The 7158-nt window shown below is 43.6% G+C and overlaps 1 non-coding gene across 1 annotated transcript; it reads right to left on the reverse strand.

The window, feature by feature from the left end:
• Positions 1-806: 806 nt before the first annotated feature.
• On the reverse strand, positions 807-878 carry TRNAC-GCA (transfer RNA cysteine (anticodon GCA)). The gene has a single exon. It is a non-coding gene; the product is annotated as a tRNA-Cys (tRNA).
• Positions 879-7158: the final 6280 nt, after the last annotated feature.

The raw sequence follows: 7158 nt of genomic DNA on the forward strand, positions 1-7158 counted from the left end.
TGTTCACTTCAGATGAAGGCTAAGGGTAAAAGGTGATAAGGAACTCACCTGTCTTGGGTGCATTCCTTGTTGAGTAGGCTGAAGTTCAGTCATGCAGAAGGGGAGGGGGTAGGACTGCCGGCCTGAGATGAAGCTGCCAAGATGGGGTCAGTGTGGTTCAACCGCGCAGGCTTGCTCTAACTGTCTAATAAGCACCGGTGTAGCCTCACCAGCACTTCTGTGTATTTTCCATCCGCCCATGAGGACAGCTCCACTGCAGACTACACCCGTTCCCTCTCACCTTCTCCTTCCCCCAAGCCTGGACCCCCTCCCACCTGGCAGCCCTGCAGCTTCTCCTCCCCCCGATTCATGGCAAGGCATCTAAAGCCACTGATGTTCTCCTGGAAGGGCTTTTAGAATGACCCAGATCAGCAGGTGCCTAATGTGGCACCGGGAAAATCATCGAATCTTCTGTGATATGAGTGGACGAAAAGAAGGAAGCGTGCTGTTGAAAAGCAAAACTTTGCAGGCCTAACAAAACCTGAATCTCTGGAGAGGGGGCCCAGGGAAAGTGTATGTTTACATTCCCACAATCCCAGGTAGTTCTAGTGCTTGGGTGAGCCTTGAGTCCACATGATCTTGGCTAGAACCACATTTCTGGTTCTAGGACTTTCCACTGCCCCCGCCCAGGAGATGAGCTAGACAAGCTTCCTTCTTACCCGCCCCCCCCACCTCCTTTACCAATTATTGCACCCCTCAATCTGCCGAGTAAGAAGAGCCCGCCTGAAGGTGCCATTTGGTGTAGGTACTGAAACAAAGCTTATTTCAGGGGACACCTGGATTTGAACCAGAGACCTCTTGATCTGCAGTCAAATGCTCTACCACTGAGCTATACCCCCCTGCTTGTTAAGAGTATCTAATAAATACCCTTTCGCCTGTGTTGAGATGCCCACACCCACTGTGCACTGAAATTTCTATTGATTCTCAGAAAGTTCTGGCGATAGGGGAATTTTGCCTTACAGAAAGCTAGCTTCTTCTTCCCCATAGATCCCCCTCCCAATTTTGGCCCCCAGAAACCTTCTCTGCTCACAATCTTGCAGTCTCATTTTTCTTGGTACCACTTGGCAGGCACCTGCTGGTTGCTAAGAGCTGGACCACCCCTGCTTCCTTCCTCCCTCAGCAAGCTCCATCTGCTTTCAACTTCCCTGCGGCTCTCTCTTCTCCACCCTCACTGCTATCCTGCAGGATGGACTGGGGGCTCCGTTGCCCGACTCATCCTCTCTGCTCTTCTTTCCTCTCATCACAGCTACTTCTTGGCTTTTGGCAGGGTCTTGACTGAATCCAGACAAATTACTTGAATTTTTTGCCGAAGAGGCCACAACCCTCATCCTGGGGCCCAGGAAGCTGTCCCAGCTGTCCCAAGGGGCCTCAATCCAGAAGGTCAGCACAGCTGGAGCAGCAGGGACTTCCCTGAGAATCAGGACCAGGGATGCCTCTGCTGGATGAACCCCTGGCCTGAGGCATAGCACTGCGCTCCTAAGGAGTGAACCTAGCTCCTGGCCAACACCACCCGGAGATCTAAAGGCCATGTAGACCTCAAAAGTGTAGAGTAAAGACAACTGCCCAAAGGTGGTGAAAGTGCCTGTTATATCCGTGTCCAGGAGACCAACGTTGGGAATGTACAGGGGCTTGCAAAGGAAACCCTGGACAAGGGAAATATCCCCCCATCATCCATCCATTTAATTTAGTGACGTTATTTACATTGTTGCAAAGTAAAAAGGTAATCTCTCTATTTTTCTACAGTGACTAACACAACATTGAGCATGAAAGTAGGTCTGCAATAAATATTTGTTGGATGGAAGTAAAGATAGCAAAATTAGCAAAGATACCTAAGTATGGAATAAATGCAAAATATCTCAGATACCACCAGCCAAATGAACACTTTTGGTATTTTCACATCTGTTTCTCCAAACTTGTGCAAATACATGCCCCTGCGTTTGGGTTCGACTCCTTCTTGCCAGAGATGAGCCAGTTCACACTTCATGAAACTTGTTCACCAGCTATTCTCCCTCATCAGTCTTCTGGCTCCCTTAGAATGTTCTCCTCTCTTACTGAAAAGTTTAAAAACATGGAAAGACTTAGAAGAATACCCATATAAAAATTTCTCTTGTTAAAAAAAAAGGACTCATGGGCTTCCCTGGTTGAGAGTCCGCCTGCCGATGCAGGGGACACAGGTTTGTGCCCCGATCTGGGAAGATCCCACATGCTGCGGAGCGCCTGGGCCCCAGAGCCATGGCCGCTGAGCCTGTGCGTCCAGAGCCTGTGGTCCGCAACGGGAGAGGCCACAACAGTGAGAGGTCCGCACGCAAAAAAAAAAAAAAAAAAGGACTCAGGAAATCCTTGGCTGCCCAGTGGTTAGGACTCAGCGCTTTTACTGCCTGGGCCCGGGTTCAATCCCCAGTCGGGGAACTAAGATCCTGCAAGCAGTGTGGCAGGGCCAATAAATAAATTAATTAATTAATTAATTACATCTTTAGAAAAAAACAAACAAACAGGACTCAAAAACTTTCCAGCAGGGCGTCTCTAAAACAAATAAACACACCTCCACCAATCGTCACACCCAGTGGTCAACATCATAAGGCTTCTCTTGAGAACTGGAAACAAGGTAAGGATGTCTGTTAGCGTTGTTTCCATTTAACATTGTACCTAAAACCAGAGGCAATGTATTAAGATTAAAAAAAGTGGAACAGGAGGAACAAAACACCTATTGTTCATAGATAGTATGATTATCTCAATAGAAAACACAAAATCACCTACAAATCATTTGAACTATCAAGTTTAATACATTGCAAGATAAAGTTATTAAAAATCAATTCCTATACACAATAATGAAGTGTTAGAAATAAAATCTTTTAAAGTATGTCACTAAAAGTAGTATCAAAAATGCAGGATCCCTAGGAATAAATATAAGCTGTACAGAACCTTTATTTAAAATATTTTAAAGCTTCACTGAAAGACACTGAAGGGGACCTAAATGAAGAGATAAGCTCTGTTTTGGGGTAGGACAAAATAACAATTTTGTAAAGATGTTAATGCTTCCCAAATTAGCCTATAGGTTTAATGTAATTGCAGTCAAAATCCCGGTTGTGATTTTTATAGTCTTTGACACACTGATGTTAAAAGTTATGTGGGAAAAGAAAGAGCTGGGAATAGCTAGTGTTTTCCTGAAGAATGAGAGCTGGACAAGGAAATTAGTCCTATCAGACATGAAGTTTTTACAGTTTAAGGCTGTAAGACAGTGTAGTGTTGGCACAAGGATAGACAAATAACCATAAGGCAGAATAGAGATCCCAGAAATGGACCTATCTATAGAAAGAAACTGATATATGAGAGAGGTGGCATCGTAGGGCAGAGGGGAAGGGGGTGGACTTGCTGATAAATGGTGCTAAGACAATTGGATATCCATACACAAAATAAATTCCAGGAGGATTCAAGACTTAAATATAACAGACAAATCTTCAAACTTTTAAAAGAAAATATAAGAGAAAACCTTTATGACTTTGGAGTAGGAGAAGGATTTCTTAATCATGACACACATAAACACCATAAAGAAAAGGATTGATATATTCTAGTTCATTGAAATTAAGAACTTTTGTGTACTAAAAGTCTCCAGACAGAAAGTGGAAAGATGAGTCATAGATCAGAAAAAGAGATTTGTCAATCATGTGTCAGTCAAGATATTGTCAGAAAATAGAAAGTACACTAGGCAGTTCAACAGAGAGAATTTAATACAGGGAATTGGTTAAATAGGTGCGGAGGAAATAAAACAGCAAAGAGAGAACTGCAAGGTAATGCAGAGATAATAACTCCAGGAAGCACCTCTCACTCCCTGTGCTGACAGAAGAAGGAAAGAGGTTGCAGTTATCAGAATGCAGAAGCTGGAGGGAGGGGCTCTGAAGAGTTGGGACTCAGACTTGTGAGGATGTGGCGCTGCCCAGCTGGTGCTGGCACCTCAGGAACTCAGAAGGCTGGTCTCCCAGAGACAGAGCACTGACGGTAAGGCTGGTCCTAGGAGTGCCAAACGAAAGCTGGGAATGAAAACCAATGCTGCCAGTGTGGAGGGACATGGCTAGGGCTACACTGACAGGAGCAAGCAGAACAAAGCAAGTTCTGATCTGCTTTCCATTATTATAGATTACTTTGCATTTTCTAGTAGGTTATAAAAGTGGAATTATACAATATGCACTTTTTGTCTTGCTTCTTTCACTCAATATAACTGTTTTCAGATTTGCCCATGTTGTTGCATGTATCAATAGTTCACTCCTTTTACTACTCAGTAGTATTCTACGGTATGGATATATATATATTAAGTTTTGTTTACCCACTCACCACTCACCCGTTAATGGTCATTTGTGTTACTTCCAGCATTTGGCTATGACAAATCAAGCTGCTGTGACATTCACATACAAATCTTTGGATACATGCTTTCACTTCTCTTGGGTATCTGTACGTAGAACAGCTGGATCAAAGTGATTGTAGCATTTTACGTTCAACCAAGAGTGTATTCCCATCGGCAGTGGCTCCATGTCCTTGTCAACAACTTGGTAGGGTCAGTCTTTTTAGTTTTAGATCTTCGAAGGGGTGTGCAATTGTAGGAGGGGGTTTTAATCTCATTGTGGTTTTAATTTGCATTTCTGTGAGGACTAATGATATTGAACGCCTTCGCCTATGCTTGGAATAGCTGGAACTACTTCCCCAGAATCATTTCCTCGTAGAGGTTAGAGTTAGAGTTGGCCCAAATGAGAATTCGCATGATATTTGGGAGGTGGAAGTGAAGCAGCAGACACTGCTCTCTGAAAGTTGTTGCAGTTGGGTGTGTGACAGCCAGACACAGACACCAACAGATCCCAGCCTATCTGCAACCACCCCCGTCATGTCCAGCTTCTCTTCCCAACTGCGTGTCCATCAACAGGAGCCCCAGTGCCACCACCAGATACTTGGCTGAGGACCTACAGAAGTAGTAACTAAGCAGAAGTGTTGATTTCCTATCAACTTTTTCACCAGCCCCTTCATGATTCCCCTCCAGGGGTGGGATATGCTTGGCTTCCCAGATCCCTCTTCACCTCCGACTTTTCCACCTTGCCTTGCTTTAGGGAGGCTCATAAGTGACTGTTCTTTGATCCTCCAACTCCCCCTTCTGGACTGTTACTTCTCCCAGCTCATGATATAATTGTGTAAGGTCTTATTTCCATAATAATTGTTATTGTTCAGTAATACTTATAGTGATTCTGCTTCTCTGATGAATACTGACTGGCTCATCTCACTGCATTTATTTTTTTTTCACTTTTTCATGCGTGTATGAAACTGCATGAATCATTCAGCCTTATGAATAATAAAAAATAATACACCTGTGTAATCTCACACCCAGATCAAGAAATAGAACATTATTCAGAGGTGGATGGAAATGAGATACAAGGGATGGAGTAGAGAATCGGTCTTCCCTGAGTGTACAATTTTATATAGCCTTGACTTTTGAATTGTTTTACATTTCAAAAAAATAACTCAAGTATGAAGAGGTGAAGCTGAAAATAAATATAAACAAAACCCCAAAACCTAATGTTATATCACATCGGTAACATGACCACAAAGAAGAAAACACCCTTAGTGGTATATATTCTAAGGGGAGAAATAGATACTGAACTTTACCTAGGAAGCTGTTTTGGTGTAACTTACAAAACGTATGGTTTTGTTTTTAATATTTATTTATTTATTTTGGCTGCCTCGGGTTTTAGTTACAGCACATGGGGTCTTCGTTGCAGCATGCAGGATCTTTAGTTGCGGCATGCGGGCTCATAGTTACAGCACACGAACTCTTAGTTGCGGCACGCATGCGGGATCTAGTTCCCTGACCAGGGATGGAACCCAGTCCCCCTACATTGGGAGTGTGGAGCCTTATGCACTGGACCACCAGGGAAGTCCCCCACAAAACTTACGTTTTTGAGAAATTGAGTAAATATACTGATATTTGGGGGAACAAGAGTTCTAATTGTGGGAGCCAGGAGGTATAAATATGGAATGAAGATAGGCAAGGAAGAATTGTGGAGTTGGACTGGAATCATAAGTACCTGTGTGAATACACAAGCACACAGCACACATACACACACACACACACAAAGTACACACGTACATTTTCTAACTCTGCCCTCTGAAAAGGTTCTAGAAACAACATCTCAGTTGCAATGAGCACTCCTAATGCCCATATCGTGGTTATTAAATACCATTTAAAAGAACCAGAGGGACTTCCAGGTGGTGCAGTGGTTAAGAATCCTCCTGCCAATGCAAGGGACACGGGTTCGAGCCCTGGTCCGGGAAGATCCCACATGCTGTGGAGCAACAAAGCCTGAGCGCCACAACTCCTGAGCCTGCGCTCTAGAGTCCATGAGCCACAACTTCTGAGCCCGTGTGCCACAACTACTGATACCCGCGTGCCTAGAGCCCATGCTCGGCAATAAGAGAAGCCACCGCAGTGAGAAGCGTGCGCACCGCAATGAAGAGTAGCCCCCGCTCGCGGCAACTAGAGAAAGCCTGCATGCAGCAACGAAGACCCAACGCAGCCACAAATAAATTAATTAATTAAGAAAAAAAAAAAAAGAACCAGAAACTTGGAGATTTGGCTGATTCCACAGCTGGGTAAGAAACCTAAAATGTGAACCATGGAACATTTTGTGCCAGACAGTAGGAACGTGCTCAAAAACTGATGGGATCGTGTCAACAGAACACAGGGCCAGCTTGAAGAGGCTCACCGCTAGCTAAATTTGGGACAATCTGAGCATCAAAACAAATGGAGGAATGTGTTATAGCTCATTAAATTAGAGAATCCATGAATCCATGTTAGTGGGTTTTTTTAAAAAAAAATTTTAGGTAGAGAAAGGAAAGCTTTACAAAATCTTTACCAACAAATCAACCAATAAATGTAAAAAGGGTAGAAATATAAAAATCTTCATTTTATGACCATCATTGTAAAAACTGACTTAGATAAGAGTTTCAGAGACCATCCCTTGTACCAGCTCTGTACCGAATTTTTAAAAATTGTAATTTTGTGAAGGTTTTTTTCTCAATATTCCCCAAATTGTACAAGCTTCAGGCCCACAAAACAGGGGTCCACCCTTGGTAGAGGAG

The sequence above is a fragment of the Delphinapterus leucas genome, chromosome 9, assembly GCF_059928025.1.
Source record: "Delphinapterus leucas isolate spDelLeu-1000000601 "Yukka" chromosome 9, BTC_Dleu_Yukka2, whole genome shotgun sequence".
Taxonomy (NCBI): domain Eukaryota; kingdom Metazoa; phylum Chordata; class Mammalia; order Artiodactyla; family Monodontidae; genus Delphinapterus; species Delphinapterus leucas.